Raw genomic sequence first — 24,032 nt, 5'->3', positions numbered from 1 at the left:
CATGATATGATGAAGAAGGATTGGGATTTTGTTGGTTTTTTTTTTCTTTTATTTTCCACCCCCAAGAAGCAATTGAACTTTCTGGGGACAGAAAACTATTTTTGGAGTGAAACATGTTTCTGGAGATTATATGGTTCTTTGAGCAAGCATTCCAGATTTAAAATTTTGGTGTCAGTCAAGAAAATAGAGTAGGGAAATGTGGGGTGGAACTGTTTGGAAATAGAAAAGGTGAGGCACAGAAACAGTTTCACTGTCCTTGTGTTATGACAGACTATAAACTTTTCTCTGTCTGCGTATCCATGTGTATGATTGTTTGTGAATATAGCAGTTACTTGTTCAGAAATGATGGCTGTGATGATCACTGTCAAATTTTCAAAAACATGAAGTTCAAATTAAGCACGCATCCTCTAACCGAGTATGAGCTGATACATTCTGACCTCTGATATTTCACGAGCTTGTTTTTTTCTATATTAGAAACACCACCTTTCTAAAAAGCTCTTCAGTGAGCATGCCTATAGTCATTAGCAAATTGGTTGCAGCATGCCCGTTCAACTTACTATCTTTTGACACAATTATTTTGGTGTACACATAATCCACAGAGAAATAATCGTGGAATAATGCGCCATCTTTAATGTTCTTTCTTCCCTCAGCTCTGATTCTCACTGCTGGCAAGTTTTAATATCAAAAGTTCCTTTTTGGCAGGTCAGAGAGATGCTAACACAAACCCCTGTTCTAAGAACAGAACCATATTGGAAGTGTTAGCTTTGTTTCCTAAATATTGGATCTTTTAATCAGATAATGTGTTTAAGAGATTCTCTTGACCCTATCTATTTTCCAGCTAGCCATCACAAAGGTTGATATGCTGCATGGGGATAAGGAGTCAGAGATAAATAGATGGAATCTGCAGAAAGAAAAACTTCAACAAAGAATTGCTGGAGGCAGCTTGGCACTAACATATTAGCTTAGGAAAATCAGCCTGCAAGTAGATCTGAAAGTACCTTTCTTCTTCTGTTGTCTATTTCCAACTCCTAGGAAAACAATCAAGGGTTAACTTTCTTTAAGATGGAATTGGATTTTGAACTCCCTTTGAAAAAGCAACAGCTCCTTTCCTAAATTCCCGGTAAAAAACAACTGTATTAATTATTTTAAATTTACAATCTCTATCCTGCCCATTCTCTTTTTCTCTTAGGTGCTTGACATGGGTGACTCACTGTTAAAAGGCACTGAGGCTCTCCTCTGCTGCCCTGACACAGAGTCTCAAGAGGTCTGCTGACTCCTGGGAGCCAAGATCTGGATCATTGCTGAAAGGGTGTTGCAACTCATCAAGAGCACAGACTACTATCCCGTGTTTCTCTTCCCTGTGGGTGCAAATGATGCTGTAACATGGAATGTGAGACTAATCAAAGAATACTACAAAGCTTTGCGAGCAGAACTGAAAAACATTGGAGCCCAGGTTATTTCTTCTCCGTTTTATCATTTGGAGGCAAGAGGGAAACCAGGAAGAGATGCATAATACACATCAAACCCTGGCTATGTGGCTGGTGCTGTCAGGGCCATTTGGGGTTACCATTATGGTAACAGGACCTTCTATGAAGATTATAATCCCATATAGATGGAATCTGCCTAACTAGAATGGGCAGGACAATTTCTGGGAACAGACTGGCTAACTTATGGAGGCACACTTTAAACTGAAAGAATTGGGGAGTGGAGTACTTACTGGCAACACTCATACTATTACAATTGACTGAATGAAGAATGAGCCAAGGCAACAAATGTTTATTAGCTGCCCTTAATGACAAAAGCCAGAAGGCAAGCCACCTCCAGAATGAGTATGTTTAAGTGAAATGTTCTTGTATCCCTCTAGGGATATATGCACTCCTTCCCTAAAATGTCCATATGCTAATACATATAGCATGAGAAAAAAACAGGAAGACCTAGAGATCTGCATGCAGTCACAGGACCACAAACTCATTGTGATCACAGAGACACAGTGTGACTGCTTACATGACTAGAATGCTGTCACAGATGGCTATGTCCTTTTCAGGAAAACAGGCCAGTGAAGTGGCAGAACTGCTCTTTATGTGAGAGAGCAACTATAAAGTATTAAGCTCTATCTGGAGAAAAACAATCACCAAGTGGGCTACTCCTTGGTGAGGACTGAGGGGCAGGCTAATATATGTGATACTGTTGTGGGTGTGTGCTACAGGTCACCTGATTGGGTGTTGATGAGGCTTTCTGAAAACGGCTAGAAGTAGTCTGACAGTCCTGGGCACTGTTCTTATGGGACACTTCAACCATCTGGTATTGGATTAGCAATGTAGCTAAGAATGCATGGCCCAGGAGGTTCTCAATATGCACTGAAGATATCTTTCTAAGGTAGGTGATAGAGGAGCCAATGAGTAGAGGTGTGCTACTGAACCTTGTTCTTACTAACAAGGAAGGGCTGGTTGAGAAGAAACTGGGGGCATCTTAGGAGGCAGAGACCATTAGATCACAGAATCATAGTACTATAGGGTTTGGAAGGAGCCTCCAGAGACCATTGATTCCAGCTCCCCTGCAAAGCAAGCCTCTTACAGCAGGCTGCACAGGTAGACATCCAAGCGGGTCCAGGGCAGAGTGAGAAAGATGTTAAAGACTCTTCAGTCTGGAGAAGAGAAGGCTGAGGGGACCACTTAACTGTTTATAAATATCAGAAGTGTGGGAGCCAAGTTGATGGGAGCATACTCTTTTCGGTGTTTGAACTGAATAGAACTGTGGCAATGGATAGAAACTGCTATGCAAGAAGTTCTATTTTAACACAAGAATGAAATTTTTTTCTATAAGTGTGACAGTGCACTGGAACAACATGAAGGGCAATATCTGCATTCAAGAAAAGCCTTTATGGGGAATGGGAAATGATTGATGGGGTCTGCAAGCTTGACTGGGCTCAGATGCAGCAACCAGCCACAATGCTACCATTTATAGAAGGATGCCTATGCTGTTACAAGTGCTGTATTTCAAGCCAAATTCAGGCCTGCTGTGAATGGGCACAACTCCATTGGCTTTGTAAAAGGGATGCCTTCCTGAGAGCAAGACAGGAAAACTGTTTGAACAGTGTCAATAATTGCTCCTCTTCTTTTTTTCTTCTTCTTTTTTTTTTTAATGCATTTTAAAAGGCAGTGGAAGATCAGAGGCAGCAGCTAAAATCTACAGTCTACAAATAGCATTAGTAAGAACTCAAAATAAAGATTTTGTACCACAATTACACACAGCTAACACAAATAGCTAGGCACTGAGTGGTTGTTGATTAGCTATGAAAGAGTGGAAAGAGAACATGGAAAACCTCTTCTGTGTATGTCTCCTATGATCTGAGGAGGTAGGTGCCATTTTTGATGAGGGGCCTCTGGAGGGAAAAAATGCAAGTATAAGCACCATTGTAAACAAAACAACAGAGGTTTTGAGGCAAAATCATTCCCTTGCTGCTTTTGGAAGTAGGACCTTGCATTGTGTTCCTCTCAGAGACCCTGGATGAAAGGTGAGCTCTAGTCTAGTGCAAACAAGGTTGTGGATAGAACTCCACAAGCAGGAGATTTTAGGAAATCTAAATTAGGGGTCCTCCATCTGCAGCATCTTTGACATAAATTGTATAATGGATGTAAAGCAAGCCCAATCATACTGCTAGTGTTGCCACCAATCTATTGAAGAGATCTTAACATTTGGTTTAATATTTGATGTTAAAATACTATCAGCAAAAATGTCAGTAAACCTGAAAATCTTCCCCTTCCCCAATATTGCAATTGTCTTCAAAAATTAAAAAAAAAATAATTGAAAAAACACTCCAAAAAGTTCTGTCTGGTACTGCTCTGCATCTCCAAATATATAGCAATTATCAGGTCAAACTGAAGCTGATTTTATGCCCTTTTTATGACAAACTCCACATTAGTTTGCCTATACATTCCTCCTCATTAAAACCACATTTATGATGAACTTTTTACAGGAATATGCTTTTATTGAATATTGTAACCTGAAAAGCTTTATTTAAGTCAGTGATTTACTCATATAACAGATTCCACCATCTTTATATGTTCCACATTTGGCTATTCCTCAGCTTGTTCCAGCCAAGTAGACACAGTACTGGTTATCTCTCATGAGCCGTGGTGATCTAGTTCACTGGAGATCATAACTCTGGAATACAGTTTTGCTGCAGCACTAGCTAGCAGGTGATTTACAGACCTGCAGTTTTCTCAAGACTTTGCTTAGAAAGAAAAATGAAGGGCAAAGTGTTGTTTATCACATAATTGGATGTGTAGACCAAACTAATATGATACAAAAAGTATTGCAAATCAGGATTATTATTTATTATTTATTTAGGATTGCTTTATAAAGGAGAACATAAATAATGTCCAGGAAACATGTAGTCAGATGAAAAACAACATGATTGCTTTCATTGTTGCCAGCTTCCAAACAGTGGACATCACAGACTTCATTCAAGGGCAGCCAAGAGCTCTTTACAACTTTGCTCACTTCTAAGTCAGATTTTAAAGGAAGATTTGAGGGTGGGATAAATTATGGCAAAGTCTTCTTTCTGAGAATGAATGACCCAGTGTTCTACATAGCACAGTTTTACAAGCACACTTCTTATGTGTGAACCTAACATCCTCTTACAGAAACTTCTTTTCTCCAGTCTCCCTGGGTAGACTATTTCCTAACAGACTTGGAAAGCTATAAATGCTTTCTTATGTTGCATATATGATATAGGATGCCTCACCTCAAGTCAATTTGAAGTTAATGGAGAAAATAAACAACTGAGTAATATCAAACAGTTCCTGATATTATAAAACAGGATGCCTCATATGCTGTTTCTGTAGGGGTGGGGGGATGTGGGTGTGTGTGGGGGGAAACAGCACTGTCCTAAGAAAGCTATAAAGTCTTTCAATTTAGTTATGTTGAGCCAAGTAGGAAAAAAAGCTGACAGAAGTTCCTCTGCCCTGAAATGTTATATATAATGCAATATACTGGTCCTGTAATTAGATATTTTGATGCCTGGCCATGTTGAGCTTCTCTCTTCCTTGATTCTTTGTCTGCTGCTACTTTCTGACCCTCTCACCACACACGTACGATCCCTTTTCTCACAGGCTGTAGCATTCAAAAGAAATAGGGCATATTATCTCAATTATTGCCCCCTTTTTGCTTTGAATCTGTTCGTGCTGATTTGCCCTTACCATGGCTCAGATCTGTAGTAGTAACTAGGTATTCTGAGCTCAGGTAACATCTGTACTTTTTTTACTCCTTACTATTGCAGGCATGTGAATTATAAATGTACAAATTCTATTGAAATAGAGATTCTTTTGAACACAAAATCATATTGGTTGATTTCTGTTTCTTTTGTTATATGGTACGCCATGCTTAGCAATGGAATATGGACCAGTGGGGAAATTAAATTATGTATATAGTATCTGCGAGTGTGATAAACCTCCTCAGAAATCTTTGGATATGCTTTTCTTCATTCTTTCTCCCTCTGGATGTTATTATTTTGCTTTTCAGAAGGACCTGCACAGGTTGCCTTTACAGCTCAAATTCTTTCCAGCTGAAGGTGCTGGAATGTCACCCTCTCACTTGCAGCAGGAGTTTGTATTTCTCACTATTTTAAGGTCAAAGAGAAAAACAAACAATATTTTATAGCACTGACTTGAAGATAAACAGGAATCATATTGCAGAATAATCTTGCTCTCAGAAAAGAAACAAATAAATTTAAGCAAAACTGACCTTGAGGTTGTATGAGGAAACTAATATATGAGGGATGCTCTGAAAGAAATGCCTGCAGTTTTATGATATTGGCCCACAACATCAGAGGCAGATCTTGGTGGTGTAGCAGTAGAGTCTGAAACTTCCCACCAATATTCTGTTACATTTTGTTGCCATATGACATATGGCAGCAAGCAGTGGTCTTAAACACTGGCATCTGACATGGAAGTGTGAATGAAGAAAAGGTGTGTCACTGTGTTAATCCATGTGGAGGAAATGGCACTCAGTGACATTTATCAACATTTGCTGAATGGTTATGGAGATCAAACAGTGGATATGAGCAGAGTGAAGCAGTGGGTGGTGCATTTCAGCAGTTGGGACAGTGGCCGTGGGTCACATCTGTTAGTGCAGGTTTTTACAAGCATGGCATTCAGAGTCCTGTTAATCACTGATAAAAATGCATAGCTCATGGTAATGACTGTTAACAAATAGTATTTTATAGCTGAGAATTTTCTCTATCAAATACTGTCATTATACTCTTTGTAGCTATTGTAATTTCTAAGGAAATTAATAGGAGGCATTAATTTTGGAACAACCTATGTAGATCCCCTTTAAAGCTAATCAACATAAAGCAGCTCAAAACTCCTACTTCTGAAAATTTAGCTATTTTATTTCGGTGACCTCACATTCGTGGAAATTCGTAGGAGCTTCCAGACTACAGCATTCAGAAAATCCCTGACACTGTGCTTTCCAGCAAACCCAACCAGAAGATACAGTTCCATTAGCAATTTGGCTGCAACTGTGCAGCAAATGCCCACAGGTATTCCATAAATATGCTGTCCATCTTCAGTCGGACACAACAATTCTCTCTGTTCTTGGCCAAAATCTTTGATGCAGAAGCCCCTGTCATCAGTTCTGGGCAGTTTGTATAGAGTTACAGCTCCTCCTTGGACCATTTCTCCCATTTGAAAAGTTGCCACAGTGAGTTCTCCAGCCTGCCAAGTTGGCAGATTCTATCCTTGAAACTGGAGAAGAGCCAGAAATCGTTGCAGCATTATGAACCTTCCGTCTCAGTCAGTCACTGGCCTCTATCAGCACTCTTGCTTATGTTCACAAAGGAACTTCCTGATCATAATTTGCACTCAGCCAAAATCCCTCTGTCTTCATTTTAAGAAAGTGCTGAGCAGGGTCCTATTAAAATATTTGGATAGACTCATATAGGAGACCTAGTCTCTTGATAGCTTTCTTGGAGAAAAAAGGAGACTTACTAATAAAATGTGGTTCAGCTTTCTTCCTCATATCTTTTCAGCATGAAGAGACATAGTCTAAATAAAAGTAAAGGACTAAGAAATTGCCTGCCACACTGAATCTCATGTGTTTATTTACAGTAAAGTCAATTGGTAATCTTGCTAATTTCAGCAGCTAGAAAGTTTTCTGGTACTTTTCCATGCCAGCATTTCCTAATTGTTTGGATACTTTGGGACCATGAAGAGCTATTCGAATGCTAAGCAATATACGGCAAACACATACACGTGCAAAAGCTTATGATAGCTCTATTCCTTATCTTGAAATGCATGCACAATAGAAAATGAAGAAAATAGGGGAAATGATTGAGATTGCTTTCTAAAAAATGTGTAGATATAGCTGAACTTTTTAGACTTTTTTTGTAAGGTTGGAATGGCAAGTTTTCCTTCTACTGGTTTAACAAAACATAGGCATTTTCTAAGGGAGTTATTCTCTGCTTTAACTCTAGGCATCTGCTTGCTCAGAGGAAGTGAGATTGAGGCCAGTGGTTACTCTGGGAGATTGTCAGGACACACTTACTCAAATGTCTGGCTCTGTTCAAGTCAGTGGCCAAAGTCCTGTTTATTTCAGTGAAATCAGGATTGCAGTCCTAGTGTTAAGAGCAGCTGCTTATTGCAAATCACTCAGACAGCAGCCGGAATGCTGTGACCTGCAAGTGATTTAACAAAAGAGGAAGGAAATAAAGAAAAAAAAGTAAAATGAGTCACGTTAGGTTCCGTGATTAAAGGCTTGTCTATCTAAATATGGTGGAGCCCTGAGGCACGAGGACAGGCAGGGGAGCTACTACAGCCCAGAAGAACAAGTCTGAGTCTCTGCCCTGATCTATCTCAGAGGGATGGACTCACTGTGATGACTCAACAGAGAGAGTCTCGTGGGGCGTCTCAGGATGTCAGGGATCATTCAAGATCTGGGGTCATGGGATGTCTAGAGGAGAAATGTGGGGAAAAGAGGGGAACAGAGTGATTCAGGGAGGAGCAGGCATGGAAAAATAGAGAGAAAAGGGGTAAAAGTGGCTGATCTCAAGTATACAGGTGCTGTTAATTCTTGTGTCTGTCCATGCCCTGCACCAGATCAAAGCATCCTGTCCTGGCTTCATAATATACTCAATTTCTAACAACTATTTTTTCTGAGTGAGGGCACTCTGATCAGTGTGCATGTGTGTGTATGGGACCCGAGTGCTAGCAGCAAAAGCATGATCCCCAGTCACAGGGACCTGTGTGCCTCTGTGTCAGCAGATGGAGAAACTGGAGTGCATGTGTATGGCGTGGGTGCGTATGTCATTGTGAATCTACTACTGGCAAACAAGCTGGCTTTGCCATCAAGTTGGATAAACTTAAATTCTTTTATTTTCTTCCCAAGCATTCCTTCTGGAGATAAAAACAGAAGCCGGTTCTTATGAATTCTTTTCTGTCATACCAACACAAGCATCACTGTTTAAACTCTATCCATAGCAAGTTCTTCATGCCTTATTAAACTGCTCAGAGCAATATGTTCTTAACACAGTTATTACAAACTCTCCTGACAGCATTTTCGGCAGCTGGAGTAGAAGAACATCAGTGTAGAGAAAGAGTGGAATTTACTTCATAGATTAAACACCTAAATCTGGTGTTGGCCCTTGGGTGACGTGAGGTAGGGCATCTGTTTTCTTACAGGCAATGGAGGGCTCATCACTACATTTTTTTTGAAGCTGTTACACCCAAAGCATTCGCGCAGCTATCTACACTGTGTGCAATTAACTATTAACCGTACATCTAAGTGGTGCTATAAATGCATGGCTATTTTTAATCCTGTTTACTCCTAGCATACGTACCCTAAAAATAACAGAAAGTATATTTGATAGCAGATTTCCCATCACGCATTTGTCTTTCAGGACACACAAATACTTACTTTTTTCAGTTTTCTATCTCTCTTAAACAGATACAAGCTGCTGTCATTTTTTCATGCACCTAACTTCTGTGAATCTTTATCCCGTTTAAAAAAAAAAAAATTATTGCTGTTCTATTTTTATACCAGTATTATTCAATTTCTCATCTGGAGAAAAACAAGGAATTAAGCAAGATGAGAGTCAGGTTCAAGGTTGTAGTATTTACTGGTGCAACTCAGCTGTATGGAAGAGCTGATTGACTGATTTCACACTGGAGCTATGAGATTTACAAAAGCACATTTTGATTTTATATTTTATATCTTCTGCTATATTCTACATATGATTCTTTGATTGTAATCTCCATACTCAAGTAAGACAGTAGTTTTATTTTCATGCTTACCAGAATTTTGAAATGATATCGTCTTTACATGTTAGGCCCAGTAATTGAAATAAAAATGACACACTCCCAATAGCAAGTCTATTTGTCCTATTTGGTAGACACAAAAGCTAATAAATAACTCTAATTTAACAAGTTAACCTAATGTACATTAGTCCATATGCAAAGAACATCTAATTGATAATTTTCAAAGCAGTATTATTTCTCTTTATTTATCTTCATGTACAAAGTTTTTCTTAGTTGAGATGCCCCTGCTTGGGCTGTGAGTTAAGCAAAGTCACAGTCCCTATCACAGCCAAAAAAAGAACAATAGTCATTGACTCCTTTTCCTGTGCTTTATGAATATTCTGATATTTGTTACACCTGGATTTCAGGTTGCTGCTCTTCTCTCTCCATACATTTTACGGAAACCTTTTATCATTTCTCAGCTTGCTTGCTGCCTTGTAGTTGTTGTTTTAAACCCTCTTTTCACCAGCTGACTGAGCACTTGTCAGGGTCATGATCTACCTATTTCATTTTTTATTTTTAGTTGAGAAACTAATTTTTTCTTCTTCTAAGGCAGATATTTGCTATGGAATAATTCAGTTCGCGACAATATTACCTTCATCATTTCTTTGACAATCCCATCTGCATTTGGGAGGCATCCAAGTGTTCATGCCAGTTGTGTTCATTGCACAAGGATTTTGGCATCAAAACCACTGATGACACATATATATTTTTGAGGGAAAAAAACCAACACAACAGTTTGTCAGTAGGCTTCTTTCTTCTTATTTTCAGTTTTGGCTGTCATCCCATAATATCATCAAAGTAGCTAGGTCTGTTGAGGATTGAGTACAGAGAGAAAGAAGTCAAGAAGCTTCAGAGGAAGGAAAAGAAATAGTGCAGAGCTGTCCAGTCCAATAGCCTGGGCTGGAAATATACAGAAAAGGAAGCCAATTAAATTAAAGAAGAAGAAAGGATAAATGGATCACAGTGTGGGAGATGGGACATTACCCTTTCCTTGCCAAAAGTCTGCAGGGAGTGAACAACAGCAGAGCTGGATTCTGAGGAACTGCATTTATTACATAGTTGTAAATGCCCTTTGCTGAGATTTCTGACTCCAAAATTTTCTGTTTGACTGTCAACAGAGACAGTTGATTACAGGGATTATACAATATTTAAAGCTGTGTTGCCAAATTCACTTTCACGACTTTCTCTTTTCCCACTGAAATGAAGGAGAGCACAAAAATTACAACTGTATCACCAAACTACATTTCAATGCTTCACAATAAATGGAGCTGGAGGATACTCAGCAAGTTATTTACCTCAGTATTCATTGGCAGTCAAGTTTCCTTCTCATGTCCCTGAACCTCTAGGCAGGGTTTAGGGGAGCAAAATTCCTCCCACTGTAAGAGCCAAGCAAGTCAGAGAGCTCCTCATGAACCTGTGTACAACTCTATGGGGACAGACAAAATGCATTGCAGAGTCCCAAAAGAAGTGGCTGACGTGGTTGGTAGGCCACTTGTTGACATTTAAAAAATCATGGCTGCCAGACACAGTCCATGGTGACTGGAAAAAGGGAACCATCAGCCTGGTGGCCTTCTATGATGGAGTAATGGCATCAATAAACAAAGGAAGGGCAACTGATATTGTCTACCTGGATTTGTGTAAGACCTTTGACAAGATCCTGTACAACACTGATGTCTCTAAATTGGAGAGACATGGATTCGAAGGCTGAGTTATTAACTGGATAACAAATTGGTTGGATGATCTCATCCAGAGATCAATTGTTCTGTGTCCACATAGAGGACGGTGACAAATGGTGTGCTCCAGGGATCTGTCTTGTCTTGGGACCAATGATCTTCAACATATTTATAAATAACAGACAGTAGGATCATGTGCAACCTCAGCAGGTTTGCATATGACATTACAGTGAGTGTTATAGTTGACACCTTAAAATGGAGGGGTGCCATCCAGAGGGACCTGGACAGACTGGTATAGAGGAGGATCATGAAGATGATCAGGGAGTTGGAGTACCTCTCTAATCATGAAAGATTGAATGAGCTGAGCTTGTTTAACTTGGAGAAGAAAAGGTTCAGGGAAGACTTAATTGCATCCTTCCAGAACATAAAGGGAGCTTATAAACAAGAGCAAAAACAACTTTTCACAGAATCACTTAATTAGAGAATTACAGAGACTGGGAGTGAGCTCCAGAGTTCACTTCAGTTCAAACACCAAAAAGAGTATGCCCCCATCAACATGGCTCCCACACTTCTGATATTTATAAACAGTTAAGTTGTCCCCTCAGCCTTCTCTTTCCAGACTGAAGAGTCCCAGGTGTCTCTGCCTTTCCTCATAAGAGAGATGCTCCAGGCACTTTAACATCTTTCTACCCTGCACTGGATTCCGTCCACCTTTTTTGAATTGAGGAGCCCAGAACTGGACAAGTACTCCAGGTGAAACCACACCAGCACAGAGTAGAGGGGGAAGATCACCTCCCTTGACCTGCTTGCCACACACTTGTTAATGCACCCCAGGATACCACCGGCCTTCTTGGCCACCAGGACTTACTGCTGGCTCATGGCAAACCTGTTGCCCACCAGGACACATAGGTCCTTCTCCGCAGAGCTCCTCTGCAGCAGGTTAGCACCTAACCTGTACTGATGCATGTCATTATTTCTTCCCAGGTGCAGGACTCTACACTTGCTTTTGTGGAACCTCATCAGGTTCCTTTCCGCCCTGCTCTCCGGTCTGTACAGGTCTTGTGGAATGGCACCACAGCCTTCTGGTGTGTCAGCCATTCCTCCCAGCTTCGTATTAAACTTGCTGAGGGTGCAGTCTATCCCATCATCCAGATCACTGATGAAAATGTTGAACAAGACTGAGTCCTGGGGAACACTGCTAGTTATAGGCTTCCAACCAGATTCTTTGCCACTGATGACAACCCTCTGAGCTCTGCCAGTCAGCTGATTCACAGTTCACGTCACATTCCGCTCATCTATCCTATGCTTTCTAAGCTTCATGACACAGATGTTGTGGGAGACAGTGTCAAACGCCTTGCTGAAGTCAAGGTATACAACATCCACTGCTCTCTCACCGCCTACACAGCCAGCAATGTCATCCTAACTGGCTACGTGGTTGGTCAAGCACAATTTCCCCATGGTGCATGGAGATGGCATTTTGAACAAATTGTTCCATCACCTTTCCAGGAACTGAGCTGAGGCTGACTGGTCTGTTTTCCCTGATCATTCTTCTTGCCCTTTTTTGAAGACTGGTGTGACATTGGCTATCTTCCAGTACTCTGGCATCTCTCTCATTCTCCAAGATCTTTCTAAGATGATAGAGTGTATTTCACTGATCAATTCTGCCTGGGAGCAGGATTACCTGTGGTTTTAGAATACACAGGTTCATAGAAAGATGTGGAGTCACCGCAAATAGACTGCCTGCTAGTGTAACAGGGCTTGTTTTGACAGGGACCAAGTTACAGGTTTTAACTCTCAATACAATAAATGCACCCATCAGCTTTTCTGATTGTAATTACTTATTACATATGATGCCTTTTAAAATTCCTTTTATATAGGACATCCTGTCCTCAGATGAGCTAACAAACAATTCCATATTCTTCAGAAGGTAGAGAATTATTTATTTATATATGTATGTATGTATGTATGTATGTATGTTGTATAGTGCGGTAAGATGTCACAACTGCAGATTGTGTTTTTCATTCCACTGTACTGTTGGTTCAGGATCTGTAAGAACCCTGGAGAACATGGGAAAATCTTTCAGTTGCCTTTTCCCTATTGCAATGTTTCTCAATTGTATTCAAGAGTATAGGCAGATTTAGTTGATGGTTCATAAGACAAGAGTTTTTCTTGTATGATTATCAAGTGGACAAGCACATGATCAACTTAGCACTGAAATATCATAAGAAATGTGACAGTAGATTACTTACATCCCATTCTTTTTTTTAGTGGTGTTATTAGCCAGTAATATTAGGTTAGAGATAAAACCCTATCCTTTCATATCAACTTACATAAAATTTAGAGGTGAAAAATTGTCATCTATTACGTCCAAAGATTGTTCAAAAAATTGTCAGCTGAGAAATGTCTTCTTCTTTACCCTTGAAAACCATCAAAATCAACTATATTTATTTGGTCCTCAGCCTTTGTCTGTGGAAGAGTGGAACATAAAGTGCGTATGAACAACCCAAGACTCCACTACAGTCAGTTTGGAAACAGACTCCAGAGAAAAAGTGTTTTAGGCAAAAGGAGAGAGGCTAGGGCATGCCCATAGTAACAAATAAGCATAAAAGAAAAGCAGCATTGTTCTTTAACACAGGAGAAGGTCAGCAATTCAATCTACTGTTTGTGTAAGAGAAAGAGTAAGGGATATATATCTGTGAATATAGGCAGGAGGTGCAATAGAGAAGAGTGCAATTGGAAGCAGAGAACATCTGTGTAATAGGAGGTGGTATCAAAGACAGACAACTGACTGTGTGGCTGTGGTGTCATTTCATCATTATTTATTCCTAGGTAACTCACATCTTATTCAGGTATTCGGTTGAGAGTGTTATATGTACGACAGTATTAATTCAAGCTGCCTGTGAATTAGTGCAACAAAGTGTGAAGAAGCATTTCCAAAGGAAACAAAATAAAGTGGAATACATCTTGTAATCTATACGCTAAAGGCAGAGGGCCACAAAGACAACACTGTGTGTCAGTGCTCCCTGTCTTAGTAAAAGGCGAGGGGTCTGGAACTAAGAAATATGCTGATGGAAAATAAAAAAAGTATACAAAACAAAACAAATAAACAAACAAACAAACAAAAAACCCATCTACCTCCCACTAATGGATGTGTGGTATATATTTTTAAAACACATTAGAAAGAGGTATCCTATATTTAAGAAAAAAAATAATATTTAGCAATTTTTAAGATTCTCCATAAATAAATCTGATGGCCCTTAGCAATTCCAGGATACATACTTCTGTATGTCATGTTTAAAAGATGTTCCTATTGTGCATTCTAAGCATCCATATACATAAAGAAAAGGCATGGACACTTGACAGTTAAAGGCTGATAAAACAAACAAACAAACAAACAAATGAATGGAAAACTGTCATAGTATTAAAAATTTAGTGTTTTATATCCAAAATAAATTTCCTTCAAGGAAAAATTTAACAACCTGATTCAATGTCAGGTTATAATAGGATATAATATATTTCAAAGTCTGTAGTGTTGTTTCATGTCAAGTGGCATGAATTCCAGAAACAAGATCTGTACCCATTTGGACATAAATTGGTCTTCTGATGTGTTGAAAATACAAAAGGTTGGTCCTATTGCTGTTGTGTTGATCATCTGTGTATCACATTAAAAGCAGTTTCAATGTTATACATGACACTTGAGTTTCTTCCTTATGCACTGGAGACTGAGACATTTCCATACACGTCTGGGATTTCCAGCTGTCTACAGCTTGCATAGACACTTTCCACTGACTACCTACTGATCAAGATACTTATCTGAAGGAAAAAGTCTGGAGTACAAGGCACACATAACTATTTGAGACACAATGCTGATTTGCAGTATCAATTATTTTCATAGTCATGAGCTCATGAACTAGTCTGGAAGATCAAGAGAAAGTTATTAAAATTATTTGAATATCTAAGGAATTTATATTCCCCAGAAAGTCAACTTAAACACGTACAAGAGTCTGACTGAAAGTGATGAAAACCAGAGACAGGAACTCTCTTACCTACTAATCATTCCAATAAAAACGGAGCAAAGAAACAGAAATGTCTACCATTCCAACAGGTTTTGGTAGTTTTGGTACATAGATTGCTGTGAGTACTATGTACAAACACAAACAAGTGATATCTACCTACTGAGTTTCATTTTATGTATGTTTGTGTGTGAACATACACAGATAATGAGACATCTATGGGAAGTGAGTTATGACTCTGTCAGACACGAAACACCTAGTTGTTGATTATTTTATTTGTTACATAAACATAAAGGTCCTAATAATGGCAATCTCATGTAAATTTTACTATAGAAATCAAAATTTGAAAGATTATATATTTCTTGCCCAGTAAAATCTGAAATTATGAGAAGATTAAGTGACTTCTCTATAGGGACCATATAAAAAACATGGCTGATATTAACACATGGGTGCATCTATTACCTTGTATATATCTTGTGTATTTTCAAACATCTTTGTCCACTGATCCTGTTTAGCAAAACACAAATCTTTTACCTGTCCACTTGTTGCCTTGTTTCTGTTGTCAAGCATCAGTCTTCTTACAGATTTGAAAATGAACACATAAAGGAAATAAATTGTATTATAATTTGACTCTGTCACATAATAAGGCAAAAGTGGTACGTGCCATAAAGAATGGTGAATTTTTCTTTGTGCTGTTTTGCACACTGCATTAATTCAACTAATTGAATTTTCAGAGTTTTCTTATGTTAACAGAGAAATGTGAAAATATATTGCCTAATGAACAGAAAGACTGCTCACATTTTAGCAACTCGTTGACTTTTACAATTCACATTCAATTTGTTTCAAATTTTAAAGGAAAAAATATTTTAAGTAATTTTTCACAAAACCGATTTCTGCAATGTAGGTGAAGTTAATAAGAGTTCCTAGATTTCAACTTGTATTTGTTGTGCTATGGCAAACTATTCAAGGTAAATGAATGACCTAGATAACTAAATCACTGCTAGTCATTAAAGGGGAAAGAACAAAGGACTGTAAGTGGGAAGGGAAAGGGAGGGTGAAACAAAGAAAAGAAAGGGAAAATCATTTTTTAAAAAAAGGAATAAATGCTGACCAAATCTTGCATTGTGTGTGTTAGCTACATTATGTATAGTGCTTTATCTTTTTATTTAGTTTATCAGTGCATGTGTCACTATACTTGAAGCTTTGTTTTCAAATGTCCTTAACTTTATCTTGCTTTTGTCCTGAAATTGGATTGCTTCTAAAATTTCTGTTCATGTGGTAGTCTATTATTTTGCTGGGGGCAGTTTTTGTCCTTCTGATTTAAAAATATAATTTTCTTTGCCATCCTGAGTCATTTGGTCTAGCTCTATGGTTAAAGTTGTCATTCACTTCTGAATCAAAAGATCAGTGAGAAAACAAAGAACATCCTGAATTGACATGTGAAGGTAGACAGAAAAGATGACAATAAGGAAAACATCAGTCAGAGATAACATTTGTGACTCTGGATGTCATAAATATATACATATCTTTATATAACTAGAGAAAAAAGTAGGCCCTTCCGTAGTGTTGGCTGAATAATTCATTGGGAATAAACTACCCAACAGATGTACTCTCCACACACTGCTTTTTGTTTGTTTGTGAATGGTTTCTGATCAGACCGTTTCTTCTTAAAATGTATTCCATATACGTAAATATACACCAGAATCTTTGTGCAAGGCAAGAATTTTTCCAAGAAAGTATTCAGTAATGACGTCACCACTCTGAGTCAGATCCATAGTTCACTGAGCTCAGTGTTCTGTTGTATCAGTGATCACAGTAAGAAAGATAGAGTATAAGTAAATAGCATATCTCTTCTATAGTGATTCTGCTCTTAGTAAACCACTACAGGCTGAATGCCAATAATTTTCAAACTTCTGAGAGAAAGACTTGACCAGCGTTTCTTTGTAGAAGGCTTTGAACATTCACTTGCCATGAATGTACCAAGACTTTTTTTTCCTCTGGTCATATCTTTTGTCCCAGTGGCTTTGATTCCTCTGTTTAATTCCAGCTGAGGAAGCAAGGTTGCTTTTCCTGTTAAATTTATTGGTTGCTCCATTTCTGTTGTGGACAGCCATAACATACTCACTTTTACCATATCTTTCATAATGGTCATTTAGTAATCATACCAAAAAAAGGTTGAGAAAAGATCTGGTGTCAACAGAAATGGCATGCGTCCTGGCAGCTGTTGATCTAAATAATTTTTAACATCCTCCAGAGATGGAGACTCCACATTCACTCTTATCAAGTTGTTCTTTACTACTACAAAGTTGTTCCTGAGGTTTAATTTCAATCTCTCTTACTATTAAAGCCATTTGTTCTCATCATTTGATATGCACTGATCATATTCTATACAGAAGATTTTGCATGCTTGAGCCTCCAATCTTTCAGCTTGAATCTTTTTTTTTTTTTAATTACTCACTTTGTAGATCTCTTATTTTTCCTTTTAGTGATCCATGTTCTCCCTCTGATCTGGTTCATGAAGTATGCTGACCAGAGCTGGACACAGTACTCCAGCCGAGGCTCTACAAAGTGGTGTAAAGCTGAAAGATTTGTTCAATTTTTTTTGCAAGCTATATTCCACTTACACATCTCAGTTTGATTTTGCCATCTTCGGAACAGCATGATATTTCTGATTGTGTTCAGAGTGTAGTCTGCTTTATCCATTTGTTCTCTTTCCAAAAACAGCTATCTAGCCAGCAGTTTCACATCCTCTGTTTGCAAAGCTGTTTATTCGAATCTATTTGTAATACTTCATATTTGCCTCTGTTGGATTCAACACCATTTTCCAAGACCATTTCTCTAATTTATGATTGTCATTGCAAATACTGAATCTCTCTCTTACATATCTTCAGACAGTATCAGTTTCATTTCACGTGTAGATTTAATAAACCATTCATTGTTACTTATTTGTTTATTTATTTGGTTAGCTCTCTATTCTCTTACAGAGATCTTAATGACCTACTTAAAATGTCTATAACCTGGGAATCCTCTTTTCCAAATGAATAAGTCATAGTGAATTCAGTCTTCTGTTCCTGATTACTTCCATGTATGGAAACATTTGAAGAAAATGAATATACTGTCATCTCAGATAGAAAAGACAATCATCTTTCAAGTTCTATAATATATTTTTAGCTCTACCACATAGTTTTGCAAGGGGGATGGGTTGTTAAAAACACTCTAGATATTCTCATGTAATGGGTTTAGATACTAGGCAGTGGTGCTTTCTGAATTTGTTATAATAGTTTTCTTCTAACATGTCTTAAACTATATTAATATTTGTGTATCACATAGTGCAAGGCTGATGTTCTTGATGATCAATGACTGTTGATCAATAATAATTCATTTAGATCCCCATTTTCTCAGTAAGTCACTGGATGCCATTTGATGTGCTGTCTGCAGTTGTCCTTCATGAATCTCACTGATTAGTCCAAGTTCAAATTACAGTGAGAAATAGCTGCACAGCTCCCATATAACTTTCTTTGAGTTTATACAGTAAAAAACTGCTTGTAATGCTTAAAATTTCAGTTACAACTTCTGTTTGTCTTCTTTCCCAAGTTGTAGCCCATTATAGTCAAAATGACTGATTTTTAAAAAGGAAAATAATAAACACAAAATGAGTAATTTTAAAACAGAAAATAATAAAAAATTGAATACTGTGCAAATAAATAAATAAATAAATGATTGATTGATTGATTTAGTGTTCCTAGTAAAAAAAATTATCCTCCTAATATTTCTAAAAGCAAGAAACCACATTTAGGTTCTGCCAGGTTGAATGTGCATTCAGAATTTGATGTTTGTTTTTTTTTCTTTTGACAAATTCTATTTGAATCTTGTCTGTCGTGAAGGTTGCAAACTGAGTAGAGTCTGTCACGTGTCTCACAGTGAGACAGACTCAGTGACAGACTCACACAAATACATGCTGCATATGTAATGTACTACATGTTAGTAATCAGTGTACTTTAAAATGTAACAATGAGGAGTACCTATGGAATAAATGGAATTACAGTAATGGTGAGGGGAAAAATACTGTTCAACTGTTCAACAGCTGATGTTCCGGTACTATATTATGGACAAACAGGGACATATAACTGAATTACTAACATTAGAAATGTATTATGTTGATGAGTATTTGGTAAAGTTCAGCACTGTCACTGGAAAAAGTTTACAGTATGTAATTCATTCACTGTTCATTACAAAAGGACCAAAAACTTTATTTTCCAAACAAAATGTATGTATCTACAAATGTTTTCACCTTCTGTTTTCTCCTTTAATAATCTTGACAGGAAACTGATATATCTATGTGATGAATGCAGATACGTCACTTTTTATTTTTCCAATCAAAGACTGGACTTAAATTAAAGACATAGATTTTAAAAAGTCTTGACTTAAAAAAAAAAAAAAAGTTGCAAAACTGTTTTTGTATCTTTCTGCCTCCTGCTTTCCCAAGTCAAACTTTTATGAATTGTATATGACGAAGTTTCTGAGTTTGCTTTTATCCAGTGAAGAGTAAAGCCGAAGTGCTAATTATCTAGTTCATTTTTACACTGCTTTTCAAAATACCATCCTCTAAATATTTACTCTCCTAGAAAATCTCTTTTAATATGATATCCCAAAAGAATGAATCTCACTACTGTGGCTCTTCCAGTGGCTGCATTAGAATGTTCTGTAAGTTCAAAAAATAAAGAAGTTGCTGAGCTACTACTCATATTACCTTGCTCCATAACAACATTCCCTATCTGGATGTTCTCAGCCATGGACAACACAGTGATTGGCAAAAAAATATGATGAAAGTATCATTTTTCTTGGTGTATTGCCTCTGCTGTCATCAGGTTCTTCACACTAGTATCCTCTATTATTGCCAACATAAATGTTTTACATCATCTAACTTATTCAATTAAAATAGCTCCCTTGAGTATGTAAGAGAAAATTCATAAACATTACACTGAATGGCATCTTGTCACTTGGCATCTAAACTACCTCCTAATATCTAAACTAAACTTCTCCCATCTTAGTTTAAAACGATTCCCCCTTGTCCAATTACTATCCACCCTCATAAACAGTTCTCCCTCCCGTCCATGTACTCCTTTCAATATTGGAGGGCCACAATGAGGTCTCCCCAGCGCCTTCTCTTCTCCAAGCCCAGTTCCTTCAATCTTTCTTCATAGGAGAGGTGCTCCAGTCCTCTGATGATCTTAGTGGCCCTTTTCAAGACCCATTCCTAGAGCTCCACGTCCTTCCTGTACTGTGGGCCCCAGGCCTGGAGGCAGTACTCCAGATGGGGCCTCACAAGAGCTTAGTAGAGGAGAAAAATCACCTCCCTCTCCCTTCTCACCACTCCTCCTTTAATGTAGCCCAGAACATAGTTGGCCTTCTGGTCTACATCTGATTAACTGTAGAGGTTTACCATGGAGGTATACATATCTAAATGAATAGTCTTAGCCTTTATACTTAGTGGACAGGAATGTTTACAATGAGTTAGAGAAACTTTTTCATTATATTCTTTCATTAGTCTATTCACTAGAAAGGATGTTCAGATAAAGACACATGTAACTCTGAAATTAAAAGAGATCTAAAATTAAAAGATATTAATCCCACCCTGACTCCCTGAATGAACTCAGACAACAGAGAGAAATCAACTCTTTTGAAGGGTGGTTTATTCTTCTTGGGAACTGCATTCCTCCTGGAATCACAGAATCGTAGGGGTTGGAAGGGACCTCCAGAGATCATCGAGTCCAACCCCCCCTGCCAAAGCAGGTTCCCTATACCAGGTCTCTGCCTCTCTCCATTAGAAAGGAGATTAATTTATGTTATGATTAATTTATGTTCCTCATGTACCTAGAGTTTATTTATAAATGAGTAACTTATTCCTACTAATAAGTATTTTTAAAAGTTCAGCATATGTTCAAGAGCTGCCCTGTGATGACAGCCATTGTAATTCTTATGGCCTAAGGTAAATAAACAGCCCAATGTAGGAAATATGCACATGTCTGAGTAAGTCACTTTTTGTGAGCTCAGTGAGCACAGGCCAGCTTTTTAAGGACAAAGATAGAATGAACATCACACTGATATTGCTGGATGTGTGCTAAAAAGAATTCGGGGGTTGTTTTAAACATAAGTGTATCTGAGGATGAAGTAGTCTCAGTATGAAATTCACTCACAATGTTAAAATCAAGCTCACATGCATGATATTTCAACAAATTTTAGCCACATTTATTATTTCTACGTAGACTTGTTTTATCTTGTAAAGCAAAAATAATGTCAGCACTCAGACTCTTTCATCTCTGAACACTTTATTTATAATGATTTTTTAAATCACGTGACTGCATATTTTATTAAATTTAAAGAGGCTATTTGTTCATGTCTGTTAATCCATCTGAGCCCCAAAACAATAAGTGATTTTAATTTAAATATGACTGTGCAAAATCATAATTGTCATTGTGTGTAAAATAAAATCTCAGTGTAGAAGACTACATAGAGGGTTACTGATCTTTAGAGAAGAGTTACATTCACTTTATAACTTTTTTCAACACTGTTTTCATGTATGCTATGCACCAGTTTTCCTACTTCATTGGCAATTACACTGTTTTTACATGCCTTCTGTTTCAAGACCACCTTGCAATAGTATTTTAAAAAATTAAGTTCAGTACATTGATTATTGCTGCAATAGGTAATACAGTTCTGCTGAAAAATTTGTAAGAAATTCTCATTGCAAGCACAACTTTTAATAGGGCACAGTCAGGCTCTTCCAAACAGAAACAATATTTTATTTGCTTTTTCTGAAATCAAAAAACTGAACAGCCACACAAACACACAAATGCACGTAGGGAGAAAAAAAGAAATTAAAAAAAAAAGAAATTAAGGTGTATGTGTTGTAGAGATTTTCATGTCCCTGTAACTGGTGATCATACATAACCAGTGTTCACATTGGTGGTCCTGTTACGTTCCATTATGGCTGAATTTTGTTCTGCATGCCTCACTGAGTTCTACGAGGCTAATTGCAAAGCGAGCTGTTAATAAGAGGCCAGTAAAAGAGATTTTGGGCCTGTAAAGAAATACAAAAAACTTCTATTTAACTCAGTTGGAATAGAGTAGAGTGAATGGAAAATCTTAATGTTTATGATTCTGGAAGCACATGGTTCGTTATTATTAGCAATAGAAGGTCAACAACGATTGAGTGATACATCAGGAATAACTTATTTTTAGAAATCCCAGTGTGTGTAAGATACTAATAGACTTGATCTATGCTAGCAATATCATATCTGCCATCAACAGTAGACACTGTGCTTTACCAAGGAATGAAGAACTTCATGGGAAATACTTCTCAGTATATTGTGTATAAGAATCAAAATAATTTATAAAAATTTAAAAAGTAACTTCAATTTGTAAACATATAATATCTAAGAAATCTTGTTCAGGTAAATTTAAGAATTTTACTTTGGGGACCAAACAAGACATATTCCAATTTAAATTTATCGTTCATTCCTTTCTTGCTTTTCAACATCAAGCAGGTATGTCAAAACATTTCAGTGTAATTTTAAGGAAGAATCAGATCAAAAAGATGCTGCCATGACACAGTTCTTTCCACGTCTTTAGCATATGTATTTATGACAAGATTTTCTAGATCTCATCAAATTCCATGTTAAACTGAGTATTCACTAATGTAAAGTGAAGAACACACTGGATACTGATGTGATCTACCAATCACTAGTGTGAGTGTCTGTATTAAAATCAAACTTCCCCCATGCTATTTGTCTGTTTCCTCATGGCTAAACTTAGTAGAAACGGAATTCTAAAGATAAAGGACTTCCAGCAGGAAATCCAGTAACAAACAAAAACATTTAAATAGGAATTTCCTTTGTGGTACTGAAGTGACATTAAGAGTGTCACTATAAAGTCATAAACTTAAATCACTAATTCTGAGTGAGATAATCTCTGAAGGAAACAATTATGTACAATTTTTTTTCTTTTTCTTTTTTTTTATATAAATCCAAATACTTAGCAGAGGCACGAAGTCTTACAGCCAGTAGCTTCTCATATGTAATAATTTTATGCAAGAAATAATGTAGTACTAACTAAAATCTATTCTGGTCTACCTTAAAATTGAATGAGCTTGCTTCATAAAAGTAAGGATTCTATGGGATGCTCCTTTAAAAAACAAATAATGTATGCTGGCACACCATGTAATCTCAATAGTAACATGTTTGTTTACTATTCCCTTGTAGTACAAAATCCCCAAAAGCAAACAAATTTCTGACGTTATCCAGTTCATGTAAATGCAAAATCTTCCTAGAGTGTCATCATCCCAAATGCTCTAGTATTTAATCCACTTTGCCAGTTTAGTCATTTTTATGGAAATGCATCATAGCTGGTTTTCACAGCAACTCAAAACCATATTTTGCATTGAATCTTAAATATCATTGCATAAATATATTAAAGGAATGTGTTGAACTTGATAATTGAGCAATCAAACGTAGAATAAATGGTGTGTCCAGCTAGGCATATTATTTCTTTGTTTCTAATCCTTTTGTTGTGCTTCATTTTCTAAGTCCTCCATAAGGCTGAATAGAAAATGTTATCAATAAAGGCAAGCCATTAATCCACCCATGACAAAAATTAAGATATATTTGTCCTTTAAGGCTGACTGCCTCTGTTCTGTTCAGCTATGGAGGTCAATAACCTGTAAGTGTTTAATGAATATTACTATAACGTTACTTTCATTATTGAATTAGAGATGGCTTTGAAGAAGTCATAATGGTTTGATCTGTTTTGTTTTATATTTATTAAACTTCTGAAAATGTGTGAGTTATATTTCTTCCATTAAGAATTCGAGAGAATATGAATATTTACATAAGATTGGCATAAGAAAAATAAAACTAATAATAAATAATAATCTTCCTCTCTGTTAATGAAAACTTTTCTTCACTTTCGTGAATTGTAGCAAATCTAAAATAGATTTATTACTGTAGACTATTTCACAGTCCTGGGATTAAATTATTACCATGTAATTT

Source organism: Meleagris gallopavo, chromosome 1 (genome assembly GCF_000146605.3).
Source record: "Meleagris gallopavo isolate NT-WF06-2002-E0010 breed Aviagen turkey brand Nicholas breeding stock chromosome 1, Turkey_5.1, whole genome shotgun sequence".
NCBI classification, from domain to species: domain Eukaryota; kingdom Metazoa; phylum Chordata; class Aves; order Galliformes; family Phasianidae; genus Meleagris; species Meleagris gallopavo.
Note: the sequence above shows the minus strand (reverse complement) of the source record.